This window comes from Cavia porcellus, unplaced genomic scaffold (genome assembly GCF_034190915.1).
Source record: "Cavia porcellus strain 051 isolate PalLab524CR breed Dunkin Hartley unplaced genomic scaffold, mCavPor4.1 scaffold_15, whole genome shotgun sequence".
NCBI lineage: Eukaryota > Metazoa > Chordata > Mammalia > Rodentia > Caviidae > Cavia > Cavia porcellus.
Genome location: NW_026947498.1, coordinates 4,840,904 through 4,864,329, shown reverse-complemented (window position 1 = coordinate 4,864,329; position 23,426 = coordinate 4,840,904). Strand labels below are relative to the sequence as shown.

The following is a 23,426-nucleotide window of genomic DNA, read 5'->3' as shown; positions in this document are numbered from 1 at the left end:
TTTCTTTCTTTCTTTTTTTTTTTTTTTTAATTGGTATCCGGGATCGAACTCACGACTGCCTGCTTCAAGGCAGGTGCTTATGCCGCTGAGCTCTTTATTTCTTAAAACTGCTTCCATCGGTACCTGGAGGTCATGGGGGTGGGGTGCAAGATAGGGGGCAGGAAAGAAGGGAGGCTTCGGAAACTGGGTCAGTGGCCTCACAGCCTTTCCTTGCCTGGGTCCTCGGAATCTTACCTGGAATGCAGACTCGTTTCATCAAAACCTGTCAGTTAGGCTAAGAAGAAAAGACGGTGTCTTTGTGTTAGGAAAGTGCTACGCCCTGCCCTAGACAGTATATTCTATCGTGCTTTCGTTCAGAGCAGTTTCAGGGGACAGAATTCCAAGAATGTCAAATAAGTCTACCATCAAAACCGTGCACCATGACCGCCCACCACCGTAAGGCAGGTGGCCTGTGCAGAACGCGTTGTACACAGAAAGGGAAAGCAAGCAGCACTGGGAGCAGGTCACCCACTTAACACTTCTTCCTGCAACACGCTTTCCTCCCTTGTTTTGAAACTTTTTATTTAAGTCTAATCATAAATGACATGCACAGCTAAAGGCATGCAGTTCCACGTTCTTTGAGAATGGTATATGTTGTATGTTATTATTGTTATTGTTATTATTTTGGTTCTGGGGATCAAACTCGACCCCACACTTGCCAGGCAGCTGCTGTATCACGGTATCCCTGGCCCTGCGTTGTGTATTCTAAGGCTCCATCATTTCTGATTGCACCAGAAACTTCCCACAGCCTCCTGGTAGTCCATCCTGTCTCCCCACTGCTTTCTGATTTCTGTATCTAAATTGCTTATGTCTTTATTTGGGTTTCTCTGGACAGAATGAGACCATGTACCTGCTTTGGGCTTTACCTGCTTCAGCTCAGCGTGTCATCCTGGAGATTTTTCTGCCACAGGGTGTCTCGTGGGCCTTTCTTTTTATGTGTGAACGTGAGGCATTCAGTTCTAGAAATGTGTATCACACAGAGTTTCCTTTCTGTGAGTTACTTCAGCATTTTTGCAGAAAATCAGTTGGCTGTCTATGTATTGGTCTATTTTGCGACTCTGTTTTACCCAGTTTATTTATCTGTCAATCTTTATGCCAAGATCTTGCTATCTCAGCTTCTGTAGCCTGGGTCTGTCTATTCTGTGCATCTGTCTAGAAATCAGACAGTGTAAGTCCTCTGAATTTGTGTTGTTTTCAAAATCACTTTAAAAATAATGTGATAAAAAATCACAATACTAAAATTTCTAAATAGCCAACATCTTTTACATTTCCATGTAAATTTTAGCATCAGATCATTTATTTCTCCAAAATGCATCTGCTGAAATGCTGTATACATTGTGCAGGGTCAATGCCTACGTCTAAGGAAAATAGAAATCTTTACAATATTGAGGCTTTTGATTGTTGGACATGATATATCCTGCCCCTTTCGTTTTTTTCAGAAATGCTTCTTAGTTTTCGTGTGGAGATCTTATATCTCTGTCATTAACTTTCTTTCTAGGGTATTCGTTTGAGGTTGTGATGCTGTTGTCAATGACACCGTATCTTAAACTTTCATTTTCAGCTGTCACAGTTGAAATATGACTGATTCTTACTGTGACTTTGTATTTATGACCCTGGTAAAAATCATGTAATTCTACTGATATTTTTGTAGATCTACAGGGTTTTCTTAGCACAATACAAATGATTTAAGGCTAATTGCATAGTAAATAAATTAAGAACCTAAAATGTTTGTGTTTTTACCATGTATTAATAACTTGCTTCCAAAGATTTTACTGCTGGTGGCTGTGGTGATGATAGTTTTGATGGGAATGATTTATAGAGAGGAAAAAGCTCATAAAACAAATCTTTCATGTCCACTGCAAAATCTCAAAACCATGTGGCTAACCTTCTCCATCACACTCAGACTTGAAAGTCCTAAGACTTGGTAACTTTTTTTTCTTTTGTCTTTTTTTCTTTCTTTCTTTCTTTTTTTTTTTTTTTTTTTAATCGGTACCAGGGATCGAACTCACAACCACACTCTTGCAAGGCAGGTGCTTATGCCGCTGAGCTAAATCCCCAGCCTTGTAGACTTGGTAACTTTTCATAATCCATGGCTTTGCCTATGTACTTTTCAAATTGCAGTAACTGCAGCCTCAATACCCAGTACTGTGTGTTTTCTCTGGTTCTTACAGTGTGTTTCTCTACACAAGTACATAGTAGACACTTAAAATACCACCTAGTAAATATACATCCCTTCTACTTATCATTTGGTGAATGGCACCCTCAGCTTCCCATAGACCAGGAAGGAGCAGGATTGGAAACAAGGGAAGCTTATCATTTAGGAACATCTGCCATACACTTGCAGCTGAGCTGAGCAAATTGCATACATCGCCGCACTCATGAAATGAAGTTAGAGTCATCCTTAGACCCATGTCACAGATGAGGAAACTGAGGCTTAGTTAAGTTGTTCACCAGCTCACCAGGTTCATCAGTCACAGAGATAGGACTGAACAAAAGTTCCAGCACTCTGCAGTACGGCTCAACCATTGTCTTCCAAAGCATCGGTTTCAAAGTGAACATAATTTCCTACACACGGTATCCACAGAAAAGAAACATAGCCAGGTTTGAGAAGCCTTAGGCCAATAAGAAATGATCCCAGCTTTCATTTCTTACTGTGGGATAGGTTGTGGACTGCTGATAAACCTCCAGGCTCAGGTGACAAGAAGATCAAGGCCTACTCTTCGCTTGTTGGTCACCATGGAGACCTGTGGGGTCCTGGTGTCCATGGCCAGAGAAACAGCACCACCCCCCGACTCTGGGGACAGCTGGTCACCCGCGCCGCCCTGGGCCATGGGCCCTGTTGCCCTGGTTAGAAGGGGCTGCACAGGTCCCTGTGGCTACTCCCCGCTTTCTGGGGAGCACATGCAAGGCTCCTCCACAGATTCGGGTTCCCGGGGGCTAGGTTACACAGTGACCCCCAAAGCAAAGCAGACAAATCCGCCGCAGGCAGTAAGACCTGGGGTAACTGGCCCAGCGCGCACCAGCCTCAGGATTGCAAACGGTTCCCCGTCCACAGCAGATTACAGAGTCATACACAGTGCGCTTGTAAAAGGAAAGCTGGTGTGTCCGGGCAGGCGGAGCTGGCACCGCCAGGGCTGGGTCTTATTTCACGCAAGAGGAGGAACAGGCTGGTGATGGTTCTGCCGGAATCCGCCCTTTGCAGGTCCTTCCTAGTGAACTCCGCAGCCATCTTTCTTTTGTTAAAGTAATTTAAATTTTTCTATATGGTATCATTTAACCCTTCATGTCTTAGAAATGCAGAGTGAGCAGGTTTTTTTTTTTAAGTAATCTCTGATGACATTCCAAGAAAATGTCACTCAGCAGCACCAAGGCTGTCCTGGAGTCTCCAGCGCGGAGGGCCAGACCTGGCAATGTCTGCCTGTCAGTCGGGGCGCCCCAGGGAACGGTATGCACCTCGCTTCCAAAGGGCTTGGCCCTCCGAGAACCCCCCTCTTCTCTGTGGGTGAGATGGAAGTTCATTCCTTTGTGGGCGTCTCCCCTGTCAGCCCGCTGGAAACCTTCCAGCTCCAAGACGTGTTCCTGGGCTCCATGAACCTGGGCTTGAGGGTGAGGAAGAGGATGACTGGAGCTCAGCTTGGAAGTTCATGGTTGTTTGTTTGTTTGTCTTTTAATGTCACGCTGAACACAGTGGCCGTGCCATGGGCAAATGAAACAGTAGCAAAACAATTTATCAAACCATTGCTTTACATAGTACAAGCTCTGCATTGCTAAATGCTTAGCCACATTGAAACCACCTTAAGCCAAGCATGGTGGTTCAGACCTATCGTCTCAGCTAATACTGTGGCTGAGGCAGGGGGGTCCCTGGAATCTGGGGACTTCAAATCAGCCTAGGCAATACAGTGACACCCCCTTCTCAAAAGAAAAATGAAGCTAGGCATGGTGGCACACCCCTGTAATCGCAGCGCTTGGGAGCTGAGGCAGGAGGATTATTGCAAGTTCAAGACCAGCCTGGGCTATAAAGTGAACCCAAGGCCAGCCTGAACTGCATAGCAAGAGCCCATCTCAAAAGAAAAAAAAAAAAAGCTACTCTTATTGTGATCCTTTACAAAATTTTAGCCACATGTGACATAACAAATAACCACAGGTGTTTCTATTCTCTGTATGGCTTTATTCCAACTTGAATTATTTCTAACCTGCACCAGGAATATCAGTTTTCACAAAACCCTGAAGAATATGTAACTTTCTGCTCAGGAAGATTGGATTATCTGGTTTAAAAATGTATTCCTCAAGGCTTTAGCTGTAAAAATTTTTGTTTTCCAGCATCTCTGTCTTTTGCTCTATATTGTTAAAAATTAAGCACATGGAAGAGAGGGTAATGTGGTAACATCCATGCACTTGGGATCCAGATTTAATGATGGCTGTATTCTGCTGAATTTGTGCCAATCTGGTTTTTTGTTTTGTTTTTCACAATTCTAAGTAAATTGTGGGCACAGCAGCAGTCACTTAATAACCAGCACTCTGTGACCCTAGGTGCTAAGATGCATTGCTAGAAATGAGAATTTATCCACTCCATAGCCATACAGGGCAGTTTCAGGTGTCATGCTCACCTGCTGTCTGTGGGGAGTTAGATCTAGAGGACTGATTAAATTCAGTTTAAACTGTTTTCTAGGAAACTCTCACCACTGATGCTGGGCACTTCATATTCTATCCTATAATTCCAGAACTTGGGAGGCTGAGGCAGGAGGGTTGCTGCAATTTCGAGGCCAGCCCTTGGATACATAGTGAGCTCAAGGCCAGCCTGCACTGCATAGTGAGACCCTGTCTCAAAAAAAAAAAAAAAAATGACAAGAAAAAATTGTATCACCAAGTAGCACCAGGTATTACATTACTGGCCAGGCTACCTCAGTGCCGGGGTCTGAAGCCCTGGTGGGTACCCACTGTCTTTTCAGTGCCCAGCAAGATGTTTACAGAGCAGGACCTTGGCTCTGTGGTCTGGGCTTTCCCACCACCTCTTCCCTGGGCGTCCATTCATGAGCCTTTAGCAAATCTGTTAGTTCATTCAAGGGCACAGAAGGTGGCTTTTTAAGTGGACTTTGTTTGACACTTATTAACTAATGGCAACATTCCTTCATGCTGGAGAGTTTCCCCGCAAATTCAGTCCCTCTCATGACCCCGATGATGGCCCAAATTTTCCTTTTATTTTCTCAAAGGAAGAAAAGTTTATTTTGACTCACATTTTATTTTTTTGTAATCTGTATTTTAAAGAGAATAAAACTAAGCAAAATAAGATAGAATAAAGCCAAGCAAAGCAAAACAGTGTAAGAGACACAGGATTTCAAACCCAGATAATAGGAAATCAACAATGGCTACCATATTGCCTTTTGTTATCTTCAAAATAGCTGCCCACACCTTCAGATAGAGTAAAATCAAACAAAATAGAACAGAATAGAACCAATAAAAACAAAACAATGAACACAATACAGGACTTTAAAACAAGAAAATAGTAAATCCAAAATGACTACCATAATATATCTTGTTATCTTTGAAATAGCGGCCTATGCCTTTAGATACAACAAAATCAAACAAGATAAAACAAAATAAAGCCCAACCAAACAAAACTATGAGAATGATACAGGATTTTGAAACAAGATAATAAGGAATTAACAGTGGCCACCACCTTCAGAAAGCGATTTCCCATAGATGCTATGATGTGTACTGATACCCTCTGAATAGATGATCAGACTACCAGCTTTAAGCCTGCAAAGTCAGTGAAACCCTAAACACTGCAAGCATTAAGCTGTGTTTTACCTCTAGCTACCATCATAGCCTGTGCTTCTCCAGATCAGCTGGTCACTGATGGCCTGGGCAGTGGTTGGGAGGGAGACTCTTGTCTCCCGGACCACGCCATGGAAGGGGCTGGCATCTGGCTCTCCTGTCCTCAGCCCGTGCATGGCTTTCATTTATCAATTATTACAATCAGAAATTAGCCTAATAGCTGCAAGTTTTGAAACAAAGTAATCACCATCCTCATATTGTAAGTGTTCTATTATTTATAATTTACTAGTAGACAGGGCTTTATCACTTCAGGCTTAAAGGAAGAAAATGTTTTGCATATTAATAATAGACAGCCAGGTGTGGTGGTGCATGCCTGTAATCCTAGTACTCAGGAGGCTGAGACAGGAAGATCACTGTGAGCTGGAGGCCAACCCGAACTATATAGCAAGACCCTGTCTCAAACATAAAAATAAAACAAAAGGCATGGCTGAGGAGATATTTGTGGGATCAGAGAAAGAGGACAAGGAGGCACCGAATGGAAGCTGTAACTCCAGGTCCGTGAAGCATCAGGCACAGTGAATCCAACAGAACTGCTCTGGTCAGCCTCAACGAAAGGGAAAGTCTGAGCTGGTGATTACATTATTGATCCCTGGATTCCAGTGACAGTGCTGTGACAGTAGCCTGAGCAGCAGCCGTGTTTTTCTATAGCCCCAGCCTGAACTTTTAGACACAGGATGTTTTCAAAAGGAAAGCAGCCCAGGACGATGGCTTTGCCCCTGCTCTGTCTTATGTTTGGATTTTAATATTTTTCAATGTCATCACCAAAAACACGCAAGAGGCCACTGTGTCCCAGCCCTCCCTGCCCACACACCCCATGGTAGAGCCCCCAGGAAGCCCAAAGGGAGCCCCAGAGCAAGGTCCCACCATGCAAGACTCACACTGGAGAGTGGCTGGGACTCTATTTCCCCTTCTTGCTCTGTCACTGCCCAGGGCAACCCCAGAGCAGCATGGCCCAGGCTGGGGCAGGCGGCCCAGGAAGTGGATGGCATCTGGGCAGGCGTCCTCGCCAGTCTGGCTCCACCACCCATGTCCCCCTCCGCCCGGCTGCTTCAGTCCCCTACTTCATCCGCCCAGTGGCCCCGACTTGTCCTTTACTATCCCACTCCTGGGTCCTCGGAGCTGGGCGCTTGCTGGAGTCCCAGGGAGCTGAGTCCCTCCCTCGAGCTTTCCCCTGGCCTCTCTACCAGCTGCTCTGACTTTCCTGTCCACATCCCTCCTGCACACGGAGCTCCCTGGAGAAGCAGAGCTGCTGGTTTCCTGACCACTCTTGCCTGACGCCAGGCTGTCACCTATCGGGTACTAAGGAAAAGTCTTTCAGGTAAAACAAACGAAAATAACAACGAACGACTTCGGCTTATCCTCAGGAACGCACTGATTTTCTTCTTGTTGCTTTCTGGATTGAACTAATTGGGCTCAAACCACCCTGACTAGGACCCACCTGGGACCTGAGGTGAGCAGAGTCTGGACAATTTCAGATTCAAAGGAAGAAAACATTCTGTCTATGAAGCCTAACCAAGGAGGGTATTCGTGGGACCAGAGGAGAAGCCCAAGGGGACGCCATGGGGCGGAAACCGCTCTCAGTTTACAAAAACACTTTACTACGAGCTTGCAGCAAAAGCTGAGCTAGGAAAGCTCCCCCGCGATAAACAGACCCTTTCGCCTCACCCCTAAATGAAAGTGGTCACGGATCGTGCTTCGGTGAAGGCGTGCCCGGGAGCTGCCTGCTCCGAGGTATGTGAATAGACATAAATCAGCGTTCTTCAGCATCTGTCCATCTGCAGTCCGCCCCTCTCGAAGTGCGGGGCCCCTCGGACTGCGCTATCTCTAATTGAAGGGGTGCTCCTTTGGAGAATGATTGTGTCCCAGCACCTACTTTCCCTTCCAAGGGTGGACTGCAGAGCAAACACGGGAGCCAGAGCCAGAGTCCTGAGCCCCTCCATGTGGGTGTGCTTGCCTTGACCTTTCTCCAGCTCTGGATGGGGTGAGCTGCCGCTGCCAGGCCTCGGATTGTTGGCAGCGCCTGGATGCCAGGCTCTTTCCTGAAGACCCTGAGTCGCTGCAGTCGAAGAAACTGTGGCTGCTGAGAGATTCACAGGGCATAGAGAAAGGTTTGGATATATAGATCCAGCATCTTTGATGTTCATGTTTCTCTTTTATCCCAACCTTGTTGCTCCTGCGAGCCTGGAAGTTTGCAATGAGTCCAGCGGCTTTGAGCGCCTCCTCCGCCCCGACGCCAGGTGTTGTCTTCTGGTCTGCTCACCCAGCCACCAGAGGCCCTTCTCTGATCGTGCTCCAGAGCCCAACAACCAGGGCCCACCCGCGCTGGTGCCCTGCCTGGCCCTCCAGGTTAATCTGGAGGGAAGGTGCCCTGGAGTGTATGGGCCACCTCACGTGGGCACTAGCCACTTGCTTGTGCAGGTGCGTGGCTAAGGGCTCATGTCTGGAATGCATCAAGCCAGGGCTGCCTAAGTCATCCCGGGTCCTGGCCCATGGGGCGTCTTAAAAATGGCAGTGGCTTATGTGGAAAGACTTCTGTCACCTGTGGAGTCAGTACAAGGACCCCATTTCACCAAAAAGTCACTAAAAGCTTCTGCAGAAACCAGAAGGAAGACCTGATTGTGTGCCACTGTGATTTGTGTTTATAGAAGTGGATGACTTTTGACCAAGTCTTATAAATAAAAGATTGATGGTCTCTATTTTACTTTTTATTTAGTGTTGTCTTGCTGGTTGGTTTTGATTTTTGGAGGCAGGGTCTTGCTAGATAGGTCAGCTGGCCTTTGTATTACTATGTAGCCCAGCCTGGCTTCAAACTCACAGCGATCTTCCTGCTTCAGCCTCCTGAGTGCTAGGATTATAGGCATATACCACCAGACCGAATCAAAGCTGTCCATTTTCTAAAGACATATTGCTTTGTTTATTCCTATTTTATCAACTCTCACAAAGCACTTATCTATGCCCGAGTGCCTTGCAAATATTGACTCACTTTCCTGTCTAACAGTCCTGTGATGTGGCTCCCACCGGTCTGCCTCTTTCCCATCTGATGGGAAACCATTGTTTATATCATTAAGGACCGTCATTTTCCCCACTCATGTGCTGAGATTCCCCTGACAAACTGGCTTAAGCATCTAACTGCAGGTCCCGGTACTATCAGTGACTGAAGCAAGATTTACTAATTCCCTTTGGTATGATAGACATAAAACATGACATGCTAACATGATAAAAAAAAAATCCTCTTAATAATTTCCATAAGAGTAGTGGCTTCAAGTTTCAGTGGTTTTTCAAATAACCTGAAGGAATCAAACCCAGACTGAAAAACAACTGTGAAAAAGAAGAGAGAATTATAGACAGTAAATCCGAGCTGACCTTGACACCCGGTGACCGAAATCTTTAATCAGTCCCTGCCCACGTGCCGCTCTGCCCCTGGGCTCCTGGTGCCTGCCGGTCTTGAGCAGTTGGGGTGAGGGGACCGACTGAGTCACGAGGCCAGCCTTAGGGCAGAGTGCAGTGCTGTACCAAGAGGCCTGTGTGGTCTGCAGGCCCGGGGCTGGCACTTGGACAACCTTCAGCTTTGGAAACTTCGTCCCCAAATTCACACTGATGGCGTTAGAGACAGGAGCTCACCGGGGCGGAGAGGAGAGATGGAGCTGGGGCACTCACTCTGCGAGTGGTGACGTGGCTCGCAGGTCCCCTAGGAGCCAGGCAGTGCCCTCAGCCTCCAGAAGCACAAGCCTTCTCCTTCTCAGTGGTGCGGGGAGGTTAAAGCCAGGGCTCAGCCATGCCTACCACTGAGTTCCGTCCTCAGCCCCTTCAGCCTCTACTCCTATGCTGTTCGGTGATGGTAGCAGGAAATGGACCAAGGCACACATTCTTTGGTAACCCGTGTCAATCGGGGGACGACTGTCTTGCAGGAGGGCTGCAGAAGCAAGCTAGGATAAATGGAGCGGCTTGAAACGATACAAATGTATCACTGTATAGTCACGGAGGTCAGAAACAGGTCTCACTGGGGAAGCCCCGAGCATCCAGGGCTGTGTTCCTCTCTGGAGGTGCCAGGGCCGGTGTATTTGCTGGCTTTTTGTAACTTCTAGTGGTCCTGGGTGTCCTCAGCCTGTAGCCCTGGCCTCCTCTTCAAAGCCAGTGGGTGGCTGCATCCTCCCCTTGCCGTGGGCCTTGGGCCCTGCCTCTCTGCTGCCCTCTGCATTGTCACGAACCTGGTAGCCTTCAGGCTGCCCACATGATTGCCTTATTGTAAGATCAGCTGCTAGAGTTAGCAACTTTAATTCTGTGGGCTGTTCTGGTAGGGCATTGTTTTGCCTATGCCGTCAACACATGTAACTAAGGCCACCCTGGAAGTGACTCTCCCCCAGCCACTTTCCTGGGAGTCGGTATCCAAAGGCTGAAACCTCTTCTGTCTTAAATACTAAAATACTGCGTCTGGCATCTTTAGCATCCAAATCAGAGGCGCTAGTCACTGTCTGTCTCCAAACAGCCCCTCCATCCAATTCCTGAGGGCCTTTTCTTGGCGTGGTGTTGGTGGTGGCCCCCTGGAGTACCCACACGGGGCTTTACACACAGCACCCTGCAGTCCTGTCGAACCAGGGAAAGAACACAGGCATCCCGCTTGACCCGCATCCTGAACGCACTGCAGACTTCTGAAATGAGACATTTATACAGTCGGCCTTCCGCAGCCATGGATTCAGCCAAAGGCACCGAGAGATAACTGCATCTGCACGGAGTCCTCCTTGCCTCTGTTCCCCAGAGGATGCATTATGACAGCTCTTGACATAGTACTTACATCGAGTTAGTTGCTATAAGTAACCTGTTGCTATAAGTAACCTAGCGGTGACGTGAAGTACAGGAGAAGATGCACAGGGGTAAGGGGCAAATGTCATCATTTTAGGCAGTATAAGGAACTTGAGAATTCTGAGGTGCAAGGGGGCTTCTGGGACAATGCCCCCATACAGAAGGATACGAGTACATGTTTGCAAAATAGGTTAATTTTGCCAGACATGGTGCATGGCTGTCATCCTAGCACTTGGGAGACTGAGGCAGGAGAATCTGAAGTTCAAGGCCACCCTGGATTAAACAGTGAGACAATCTAAACAAAAGTTAATTTTCCTGACCCTGGGGGACTTGATCACCTCACCTAGATGTCGCACAGAGCTGTCACAGGAGCCCAGGCCCAGTGTGCCTCATCGGAGGTTCCCAAGCACTGCCCAGAACTGGGGTTGAGCCATCAGGTCTTCAGGGGCTTTCTCATCAGGGAGGAAGCACATTTGCCTAGGAGTTGGAAGGATGGGCGCCCAATCCGCGTCCGTCTCTCGGTAACATCCTTCAAATGTGGCAGAACGCTGTCAGGGGAACTCGAGGATTGTTAGTTTCAGGGCTTTCTGGAACAAGTCCCAGAGGAGACCACGTGGAGGCGAGGCCCAGCAAATCCTCCGCCGTGTTTCTGCAGAGCCCTGTCGAGGGCCTCCGCGTGTCACCGCGTCTCTGCATCCTAAAGCCTCCGAACCTCCGTGCGAGCCGAGGTTTCCTAATAATCGTTTCCTCCAGAAAATCAACAAGGGGGAAAATTCCTCTTTAAGCACATGTCTGGATGATTACATTTCTCCCGGACGGAGAATTATCAGTGACAGCCCCGCAGCTCCTAAGACTGCAGAGACTGTAAACCGCTGACGAATGAGATAAGACAGATTGTTGATATTCATGGAATTCAATATTCTAACCTCAGACCCATGTTTACAGCACATTGACTTACAACTCTGAAAAAAAAAAGCCTGGCTTTTTATGTTTGGTTATTAGGAGACAGCTCAGAGCAAGGAAACCAGCCAGCATGTCTAGTTCAGAAAGCCTAAACCAGACCTTACATTTTATGTAGTGATTTAGGGTTTAAAACTCCAACTACACATGAGGATAAAATATTTTCCCTGCAGTACCTGTAACTGGGACTGGATGAAATCCTGCAAAAGTCCTCTGTGATTATCTTTTCAAAACAGCGAGATGCTTTCCTCCTCCTACAAGCCGCAGAGAATGTGATCCCTGTACCTACATTCTGTTATCGTTTATTCTTTTCTTTTTAATTTTTTTTTTAAATAGCGATTCAAACCCAGAACTCTTCATGAAATGTGACTCCCCTGAGGGATGATGGACCCAAGTTCATGGTTAGATGGAGGTGGCCACCTTCCCGCCCATCGGATCGTCTTTATTACGGCTTCAAAATCAGGCCGTGGATCTTATTGGTCCCATTTTGTAGGGGATCTAAAGAAGAACAGGATGAATAACTCAGCCCGCATTACCCATGCTGTTGGAACTCCCAGACCAGGGCTCACTGCCAAGCTACACAGCTGGACAGGCAGAGACCAGGCCTAACGCACCCCATCTCCATCCCACTCACCCGAGCTGCTCACCGTCCCCCCAGGGGGACCCAGGTCAGATGTAATTTGTTCATGCTAAAGAGTGCAGAATGGGAGGGGGCAGCTGGAGTATTTTAGAAGTGATGGAGAAAGCATTCCTTTAGAAGTTATTGAATGTTGCTTTTAAAAGCAAAGTCTGAAGTGAAAATCATAAACCTAAGGTGACACCTGGGCTGGAAACTAGGCACCCTGGAGATGGGAGGGACGGTGCCCTGGGAGGGCTGGGATGGGGGGGGGGATGGATCCTTGCCCTCAGGAATGTTCCAGAACAGATCCTGTTATGGGTCAGAGCCAGCCAGCAAGGGGCTGGGGATTCAGCTCAGCGGCGTAAGCGCCTGCCTTGCAAGCAGGCAGGGAGTTCGATCCCCGGTACCGATAAAAAGGAAAAGACAAAACACAAAACAAAAGAAACAGAGCCAGCCAGCAAGACTAAGAATGTGGCTGGAGGGTGTGGTGGAAGCAGGAAAGTGAAGTGGGTGGCTTGTCCCATTTTGCCCTTTCTGCGGGGACTGTTCTTCACTGCAGGCAACTTCCAGCCCTTGGGTGCCTCCTGCTGCCTCAGGAGCTATGCAATCCCACTGAACCCTCTGAAGCCCCATTCCCCCAAATGTTCTGTATTTTCCAACATTCCCTATCTCAGTCCTATTAGCGTGGGGTCCCCTAGCGGCAAATGCAGCTGGATCCCATAGCAGAGAAATTACCCTTATGAATACTTTAGCTACAGTATTTACCCTAGAGGGGGGGATTCAGAGAGGAAAAGAAAAAGGCCAGCATCCGGCATTCTCTGAGTTTCCCTGCACCAAGGAACTTGAAAGTACATCCCTCAAATACAGAGCAGAACAGATGACAGATAAATGGGAAGCAGGGAGAACTTGGAATAATTCCCTAAAGCACCTACTCCGCTGTTTCAAAAGTATTTTAATATAATGCTAATCCATTTCATTTATACTACTAGGTTTTTTCTTAGTTCACTGAATTGAAAGTTTTACACTGTATTATCTGCTTGTTTCTTTTTTTGTAAGAGAGAATTTCTATGCCTATGTCTGGTACATTGAGTAACGACTTAGAAGATAATGATACACAGTGTATTAACTCCTCTTATTCTCTTATTTAAAGAAAGAAAGTATAGCCCTCTCCTGGTGTTCTCAGGACCATTTTTAGAACTTCCCAAGAAGCAAAAACCCATAGACACTCACATCCCTTGAATAAAATGGTGTGACATTTGCATACAACCTACAGGTGATAGAATTCCCGGTGCAGCTAAAAAGATAAGAAGTATGAAATAAAAGTGGCCTTTATTTTAAGAATGTGGAGAGAGACTCCATGACCTCCGGGGTCTGACATTTTCTCTGCCGGACACGGGGTGTGGGAGCATACATGTAGCTTAGGTTTGGGGTGGAGCCTAAGGGGCATTACTGATGCACAGGTAGCCCATTGGAATTCATTTCACACCACAGGTAAATTGCTTAGGGGCGGGAAAGGTGACCTCAAGATAGAGCCCCCTTGGTTCCGCCTCCCAGGCTCCCACTGGCTACAGTGTCCCATCTGGGGCAAAATCCTTTCAACAGGTATCCTGCTGTGGACTTTAAATCTTCTCTAGATTACTAATAACACCTAGTCCAATACAAATGTTATGTAAATAAACCAGGAGTAGTGGTGCATGCCTGTAATCCTAGCACTCAGGGGGCTGAGGCAGGAGGATCCTTGCAAGTTTGAGACCAGCCTGGGCTACAAAGTGAACACAAGGCCAGTGTGAACTGCATTAGGGAGACCCTGTCTCAAAAAGACAAAAAAGAAAAAAAAAAGTTGTGTAAATAGGTGTTGTATAGTATTGTACCTAGGAAATGTCCAGGACAGCATTTTGTTCAATATTTGCAACCTGTGGCATGGCAGAATCCCTACCAAGACTCCATGGGACACGCGGCCAGTTCTTGATTGGTCAAGAAGGCAGAGCCCTGAGCATCCACCAGCCAGAGGGGAACAGCCCGTCCATGTTAGCCCCTCTGACATAGGGGCTGTCCCCTCTGACATCCCAGACCCACTCTGGAGGGGATCCGGGGCAGATGTAGACTCTGATGGGTCACGCTTCACTTCAGGAGAACTGAAATCAGTGCTGTCACAGCCGTCCCAGTGAACAAGCAAATTCTCACCTTGTCACCCCACAAGGACGTAAGACAGAGACTGAGGGTACATATGGAGAATTGTTTATTGAAATGTTTATTGAAAACGATGTTTATTGAAACTGATCATCAAAAGGGAAGTTTACATTTTGTATATCTTTTAGATTTTATTTTGTAGTGATTCTTTTTTAGTGGAATTTATGAAAGTCTCTGCCACTAGTTAGCAATTGAAAAGCAAACCAAAAAAACCAGAAGTGTGGTAATGACCTGTAACCAGCCTCAACGTGGCCCATTTGCTTCTACTGGCAGAGAGGAACTTGTAAACAAAGACCAGTCAGTTTGGAAAAAGTAAAGATGTTCCCGCACACCTCAGAAAGAACTGGTATTTTCATATCTTTACCCTCCCTGTGTTGCTCAGCGCTCCCCGGGGCCTCATGAAATTGGTCACCAGCAGCCAGACAGCCTGGCCTCGAGGAAGTGCCTTGGGGCTGATGGTCGCAGGGGGACTTCTTTGAGGACAAACCTGGAGATGCAAGATGAGAAATGATCAGAGGGAAACTTCCTGAAACTCCTCATCCTAAAGAGGGGCAGTCCAACTCAAGTGACTGTGCAAACGGTGGCCCGCCGAAGGGTCACACACGCGCACACACACACACACACACACTCACTCACCATTAAATGAGAGTCGTCTGCAGGAAAACGGATGCACCTTGAGACTGTGACGTTAAGTGAAGTAAATCAGTCACACAAGCTTAAATGTCACATGGTTTCTCTTATATGAGAAACCCAGAGTATACAGTAAATTAAAGAGCAAAATGAAAAATAGACCATCCGAAACAAGGAGACAGATCTTTTGCAAATAAGAAAGGGACCAAGAGAGAAAGAAAGAAAAGGGAGAGAGGAGAAGAGGAGGTGAAGAAGAATGAAGGTGTGTTCTGTGCATGCATAGCTCCCCGAGAGGACTTTCCCTGCTGTATGTATTAAAGACCGGGAACCAGGGAACTGCCGGCTGTGTGTGCCCACACCCTAGACCCAGAAGCTCCCGGGAAGCCTAGGTCAGTGGGACCTAGGCACCTCGGAGATGTCCCACAAGCTCCCCCAGCTCCCCGCCCCCCCCCCACCCGCCAGTCTTCCCTCAGGAAAGAGCCACCCCCTGCCTTCCAGACTCCCGCAAATCCACATCCATCCTTCAGCCCAGCCCGCCCCAGCGGGGCCCTGCTCACTTTGGTTTTCCAAAACATTGGCAAGGAACAAACGCTGAGAAAACTTACGACCTTGGAACCCACGGCTTGTTTTCTTACAACTTAATGAGACTCAATCACTGATAAGCTCTGTTTTGATGTGAAACCCAGCACCCCGCAGGGGATACAGAGGGAGCCCAGCACGTTCCCCACGCGGCTCATTCCTGGGGATCCCGAAGCCCATGGCCTCCTCTGCGGCCCCGTGTTTTCCAGTGATTTCTGGCAAAGCCAAGCTGGTTTTAGCCTGTTGGATCCTGGCAATTCTTCTCAAATCCCTCCTAATCCATTCCAAAGCCAGGAAAGCAATGCTGCATGAGACAGGCGGGGAAGGTACTGCAGGGAGGTGACCCCGAATCCTCCCAGTTAGGCGGAGGGTTAATGAAGGCTTTGTCTCTGGGTCCCCTGGTGAACACCCTGGCAGGTTCCCCCGTGCCAGGCTTCGGGTTGGCCAGGGACTCTAGGGACAGTGCAGAAGCTGGTTTTTATTCACAGGGCCTGTCGTCGGGGAGTTGTCTGGGGACCGGAAAGTATTTCCATGGACGTCAGAGTCTGGAGGAGGGCACTGGCAGCTGGGGGTGGAGGAGACTTTGGCCTGTGAGGAGGTTATGGGGAAAGGGATTAGATTTGGGGCTCTCTCTTGATGTACGGAAGTAAGAACAGAACACACTCCGTGTTCATTAAGTGACTCCTGGATGATGATACACAGTGGGGAGCACAGATAGATGACTCCTCCACCTCACATTCTGGCATTTTAGTTGAGGAGGGAAGCCAGTATTACTGGCAACACTGCAATGTCGCAGTTAGTACACACCCATAACCCCAGCCCTGGGAGACTGAGGCAGGAGGATCGATGCACATTCATGACCAGCCTGGGCTACGTAGTGAGAGGCCCAGAACCAGGCAGGCCCTGCCGTGTGTGCCAGTTTCTGGGATGACCTTGGCTGCTGCATAAGCCTCTTTCCTAACCCTGCTGTGTAGGTGTACTGATGAGTCCTTCTCTGGAGGCAGAGTCTGTGTCACCAGGTCCAGGGACTGGGCCTGTAGCTGGTGGCACTGGGGTCCTATCCTTCCTCAGGAGTCACTGAGGGGTCCAACAGCAGGTGTTGGGTGGGGAGGGACAGGAAGTGGGGAGGGAAATTTCCAGGGGTCCCTGCTGTCAGACCCCTAGGCCATGGTGAGCTGAGCTGTCACCTTAGACCTGAGGACAGGAGGGGGTCTTGGGTAGGTTAAACAAAGTGCCTGTAACAGAAATCTCAAAGCAGGCGGCATTCGAGTGGAGGAGGACGAGGACATGGGCCTGGCTTCCTCCTAATGAGAGCTGCAGGCCTCCAAGAGGAGGATGGGATGCAAGTGCCAAGGCCAGGGGTGGTGACCAAGAGGCAGGTGACCAGAGGCGGGCCCCAGGCTTCTGGGAAAGAGGGCATCCTCCAGTCCGCGTTGTCTCTGGCTCAGTGTCGTGTCTGGGGCAGTGACTGGCACAGCCGTGTTGGGGGCGAGTGGCTTTCTGGTGATGGCTCTTCCTTGCTTGTTCTGCTCAGGGCTGATCCGAACCCCAGAATCATACCCAGCTCCCCTGTGCCCTTCCTCTGAGGAACCTTGAGGAGGAGCTTCAGCCTCTGGAGAAAGCAGAGAAGGAAAAGTGTCCTCAGAGGTCTCCGTGGTGTCCTGAGACAGCTGCACCTGCCAGCTGGTGTGTGGCCACTCAGCCCTCTGTGTTCAGCGGGTCAGTGGCCTCCTGGGTGGCCTCACTCCTCCTCCTTCATTCACCTTTCAAAACCAGATGCGTCCTGCTCATCTTACAGTGTTTCCCGCATGTCTCCCATGTCAGGCTTCAACAGAGGTTCATGGCCGCTGAGAGGTGTGTGTGCATGTGTGTGTGCGCGTGCGTGTGTGTGTGTGTGCGTGCGTGTGCGTGCATGTGTGTGTGTGTGCGTGTGGGTGGGTGGATGTGTGTAGAATACCGAAAGGAATATACATTTCTGCTTGAGGCAAATCACCCCTTCTTTTATTCTTCTTTTCTGTTCATGCTCACAGAAATCAGAGCAACATGGAGAAGTTAAAACAACAAAAACCTTAGCAATCCCAACACTCAGGCGGCTGAGGCAGAGCCCTCTCTACGTGTGCTGAGTGCCGTGGTACTTGAGGCTTTGGAGGTGGCCTGGGAATTAAAAGGAGGGCTAAACCCACAGTCCCCACGCCCAATCCCTCCAAGGGCTTCTGATGCCAGCCATTTAGCGAGGATACCATCTCGGATACTTTAGCAAAGCAGTGGCCCAGGGGATTGAGGTGGCTGGGGTGGGGGCATCAATCGCATAAGTGTCCATGTCCTGTGATGGTGCACTTGTGGGGGAGGAGGACAGGCCCCAGGACAGGGGCAGCCCTGGGAATCCCACCTGCATGTGAGGGGTGCTTCCTGCAGGGGCAGGCAGGAGTGACGGCGACCAGGTAGACAGGGAGGGCAGAGCGCACAGTCAAACAGACAGCAGCCAGGAGACAGCTGGACGCGGCCTGCAGTTGAGTGGGCAGAGCCTGGAAGCCGGAAGAGAAGCACAGAGACCCAGGCCCTCGGGTCTGCAGGGCCTGTGTACACTCTGGGCAGCTCGGTCTCTGCTCCTCCCAAGGGCCCTGGAGCCACCAGGCTGTTTGGCAGGGGTGACAGGCCAGGTGGCACTTCTGTTCAGAACTGCTCTTTTTGAAACAAGCCAGGGGCTGTCCTCACTTTGGTCCCCATCTACAACTCCCCAGGGCAGCGGAGGTGCAAGGCCACCAGCTGGTGGAGATGGGGCCCCACCCACTGGGCCGACCCAGTCCCTGCCCAGCTCTCAGCCTGCTCCCTGATCCCTGCGGTGCAGGCCTCATTAGTGTCAAGGGCATGGCCTGGATGGCTCCTCTAACGCCACTCTCTGGCAGTTGATCCATCAGGCAGGGACCCGTGCCCCCACGTGTTTCTGATTCCAGTCACAGCCTGGGCTCACTCTGAGCCCGTAGGCTGGGCCAATGGGAAAGCCCTTTCTGGGGCCTCCCTAGCCTCGGACACAACTTCTTTTTTTTTTTTTTTTTTTTTAAGAATTTAATTTTCTAATCCTTTGACAACACTCAGGTACTCCGTTATTCAGACGCACCTCGAGTAGGTCCGATCTTTATTAAACACAGAGGCAGAAGCAGGGAACACAGTGGCTCTGCTCTCCTCCCTGGAGGCCACTTCTGCTAGCCAGTCCCTCACTGCTGGTCTAGGGCGACACCCTGGCTGTACCATCACTGCCCCCGCACGCCATGCTTAGAATATTTTTCAACATGCAAACTGATTTTTCTTAAAGTTAATTTCCTAGGAATACTTGAGACTCAGACAACTCATTTTTCTATTTAGTGTACACCTTTAGCACAGCTGTCCATTCGGGCTGGACATGCTTTTGGTGTGGGGGACTGTCCTGTGCATTTCAGGAAGCAACCAGCATCCCGGGCTCTACCTGCAAGATGCTACTGGCAGCCCTCAGTGGCGCCAACCACAAATGTCCCAGATAGTGCAAATGTCCTGGAGCACACAAGGGGGGCGAGGGAGGAGCAAGATGGACTCCAGGGGAGAGGCACTGAAGACTCTTCACCCCATTAGGAAAGGATTCGGGGGCACGTTACCAAGATTTCAAACTCCAGTAAGATTTTAGAAGTTGATTGTACTGTGTTTGCTGTTCTTGGGTATGTTTGGAATTTTTTAAAAACAAAAAGGTGTTTTCGTGGACTTTGAAATGTTTCATGATAAGAAAGGTAAATATTTCTGTTGGGGACCTTTGGATGGAGGAAGTTCAAGGGCAGGAAAAGTAAAGACAGCAGCTGGGAGGTGGACACAGAACCTGTCCAGGGCTGGAGGTGTGGCTGAGTGAGGCTCTGGGTTTGAGTCCCAACACTGTGGGAAGGAGGCAGGGAGAACTAATTTGTGCTATGATTGTGCACATTGGTGCTCAGGTGGATTTGAATCTGAGATTCTTTCAATCAACCCCAAAACAAATGTGATCAGTCAGTGTCTAGCAATCACCACCATCAATCATCAATCCAGTTGTTCAAAAGAAGCCCAGCTGTTCCTGGCCATGGTACCAGAAAGAAAGGTCCCAGGGCAGCCATCATGGGTCACAGAATCCCCAGAGATGCTTTGCCACACTGGGCTGTCCAGGACATTTCTAGAGATGCTGACTCAGGGGTGCCCCTGGCAGTGGATTTTCTTAGCTTGTATTCTTTGGAAGTGCATTAGAGAGGTTAAGAGCAATGAGCAATTTAGTAGAAGCAACCCTGTTCAGAAGTAAAAAGCACGGGCGCCCTCGGACTCGGGTCTCTAAGATCTGATTTAATCCAAGAACAAACCTCAGAGTAGCTAGAGGGAGATGACCTCAGAGGTATTAATTCTCTCCAAACTTTAACAAGCCCCAGGTTACAGCCTCTGTTTCCTGAAGCAGCTGTTTTGGGGCTCTGTGCAGGCTGGCCTTGCTGGCAGCGGAGAGACCGCTGGAGACCTCTTGGAGAAAAACCCTGCTGAGGGCCAGTGAGATCGGGGTCCACGAGAAGAAGCCCAAGGTGCTACCTCACACTTCCCCCACCCAGCTGCTCCATGGGGCTCCCCACGATGATGGTCCTGCAGAAGCAAAGCTGGCCTTTCAGCCTGTCTCAAATTTCACCATCATTGTAACCGGGAGAAAAGTTACACTGCTTACTGCAATTTAAAAACACTGCAATAAAATACAAAGCCCCTAAGTAATCGGTGCAACTTTCCATGGAGATATAAGCAGTCAAATGCAGAATGGAGGCAGATAGAAACATATTTCAAAAGAAATAAAGCCAGGTGTGGTGGCACACACCTGTAATCCCAGTACTTGAATGGCTGAGGCAGGAGGATGGTTGTGAGTTCAAGGCTAGCCTAAACTGCATAGTGAGGCCCTGTCTCAAATTTGACCTTCCTTTTCTTTTCTTTTCTCCTCTTCTCTTTTCTTTCTTTCTGAAGATTTTTGATGAGAAAGTAGCGAATCTGAATGGTCCAAATCCCAGTGGGTGTGGGCGCACAGAGCCTGCCTAGTTAGGAAAACTGGGGTCCTTCCCCACCATGAGTTATTGAAGGAGCACACTGCAAAGCCATCTTTGATCTTCTTCAGGGTGGGGGGATAAGGAACCCTCTTGGCTCCAGCAGTGTTGCCTGGATGCCTGCCTTTTGGGGAGAGCCCCTATAATCTCTGTGAAGGATGACCTGTAACTGGCAGCCCCAGAAAGACTGGACACTCCTATCCCAAAGCAACCATCACCCTCAGCCAACCTTGAAATCCAACGCACTTTTAAAATGCTGCATTTCAACCTCTATTTGTTAGAAATCAACTCGCAGGCTTCCAGAATGTGAGGACCTCCCGTCACGATGGTGTAAGAAGAAACGGTGCCCAAAGGAGGGTCTCAGAGAGCCCAAGGCACCCTGCCTCCCTCTTTCCCCTCTCTGTGCAGATTCAGAAAAGCCCCAAGTCCCCAGGGCCCTGTCTTGGTACAAGGCTGCAGAGCCATTTATTTTTCAATTACCAAGAGCAATGCAAGCTTTTTTTTTTTTTTACTTTCTATCTACAAACACTGCAGCCCCAGCCTGATAGTTACAACCCCCCTCGCAAGCACACAGTTGGCGCCGGCAGCCGCAGCAGGATTAATAGCAGAGAGCGTTGTGGTTTTGTTATTAAGTTGCTTTCGGCAATTAGTAAATTTATTGTCCTAATTGTTTTCACATGGCCACTCTGCCCAGAAGTCTTACTTCGCTGATGTCCTCACAGTCTGGCTGCTGTCACCGTATTTCAGCCCATCTCTCAGGTCCCTCCCATCCCGACAGTAGCTGATTTGCAGTTGGGTCAGCAGGAAGAAGTGGAATTCATTCCGGAGTCCACTTCACGCTTCAATCAAACACTGACAGATTCATGGGCATCTGAGGGTGCGCCATGGGGAGGGAGCACGGCTGCCCTGGTCAGTGCAGGAGTCTCCACGTTCAACCCCCACCTCCAATCTGCCAGAGGCTGAGGCAGGAGGATCACTGGGATTTGAGAATCTCTGGGCTGCAGAGTGAATGCAAAACCAACCTGAACTACAGAGCGAGACCCTGTCTCAAAAAAAGATTTCGAGGGGATGGAGATTTAGCTCAGCGGCAAAAGCGCCTGCCTTACAAGCCCGCGGTCGTGAGTTTGATCCCTGGTACCGATTAAAAAAAAAAAAGATTTCGAGGGCACCCAGAACGTAGGCGACTGTGCCATGCTGTGGATGGACTCAGTCCCCCCCCCCAACCTTGGCCACACCCCCTTCCACTGCCATTGAGGTCTCAGGGTTCAGATCCCTGTCACCCTCAGCCAGGGGAGGGCCACTGCACTGCAAGATGCTGTACTGGGAAGAGGAGTGGGTGACAGCAGGCGAGAAAGTGACCTGGCCCTAGTGTGGCTCTGCCGGGTCCCATGGTCCCAGGAGGGCACCAGCTGATGGGCAGTGCTCTGGTCATGGAAACCCGGGCTGGAGGGAACCAACAGTTGAGTGACTTCCGGGCTCTCGAGTGTCACCTACTTGGTTCCCACATTGAGACCCAGCAGCTGGCACCCGGCCAGAGCAGGCGACGTCGGTGCCCTCGGGAGTTTCCTCACCTTGGCCGCTCACTGGCCCTCCCCGTCACCACACACTCTTTCTCTCTTGTGTTCTTATTTTTTGTCTCCCTCCACCCAAGTGGAGCCCCGTGAAAGCAAGGATTATTTCTTGTTCACAGCCACCCACACATACACGCCCTTTTACACAGTATACGTGCATAGTACGTGCTCACTAAATATCTTAGGAATCAATCGGCAAAGCAGCAGAAAACAGAGCGGCAGCGGTTGCTCTCCGGGCGTTTCAGTTTGGAAACGGTGGGGCGCTCCTTCCCCGCCCCCCCCCCGCCCTCCCGCAGGGCGCCCCGCCGCAGCAGGCGGTCCCTAGCTTTCCTCTGGGCCCCCAGGGAGGCGGCTGGCCCGCGGCAGCCCGGAGGCCAGTCCGGAGGAGGGCGCCCCGCCCCGTGCTTATTACCCGGGTGTGCACGCACGCCCTGGAATTTGGAATCTGGCGTGCGAATGTGAACCCCGCAAGGGCAGCGCGTTCCCGGGCGCCGGCCGGGGGTAGTCTCTGGAGAGGGCGGCGCTCCCCGGGGTGGTAATTCCACTCCGCGCATCCATTATTCACCGGCACCGCTCGCCGCCAGAGCGCCGGCTCTGCGCTTCCCGCGCGCCTGTCCCCCAGCAATCGGGGGCTGCGGCGCCAGGCCAGGCCAGGCCGAGGCGATCGAGGGGGCCGCGGGGCTGCACGGAGGGAAGGCGCCTCTGTCCCCTGTCCCGACCCACCGCAGCTCCAGCGGAGCCATGAGGCAGATGCTCGGAGGCCTTCCGCAGCGGTGAGTGCAGACCCGAGAGGGGAACCTGGCTCGTGGGGCCTCGGGACTGGACCCCATATGCAGTGATGCGAGAGGGGTCTGTGGCTGAGGGCCCGGGGTCAACTGATCAGAGGGCAGGAGGGAGGTTTCCCAGCCATCCTTTAACTGAGACAGGCGAGGAAAAGGTTTCCAGGCTGGGAGAGGGCTGCCAGGCCGGCCGAAGGTGTAGGAGGGTGTAGCACATCTGTGTGCATGTGTATGTATAAGCACACACACGTGCACACACATGTGCACACACACACACCACACACAATCACACATAGGTGCCAAACATACACATGTCACAGACGTGCCACACACACAACACACACCTTGCACACCGCACACTCCT

The 23,426-nt window shown here is 49.8% G+C and overlaps 1 protein-coding gene across 6 annotated transcripts in view; it reads left to right on the top strand.

Moving 5' to 3' along the window:
• The window catches only part of Cldn14 (claudin 14), a 78,833-nt gene that overhangs the window by 2,001 nt on the left and 53,406 nt on the right, over positions 1-23,426 (top strand). The window contains exon 1 of one of the 6 annotated variants that reach the window (XM_063224482.1): positions 16,808-17,371. The exons of 2 other annotated variants lie outside the window; for them this stretch is intronic. The gene's annotated coding sequence lies outside the window, so the exon portion shown is untranslated. Of the gene's footprint in view, positions 1-16,807; positions 17,372-21,930; positions 23,057-23,426 lie in introns of those variants that run through there. 3 more of the 6 variants (XR_001199897.3, XM_013146133.3, XM_005001021.4) reach the window with 3 other exon arrangements.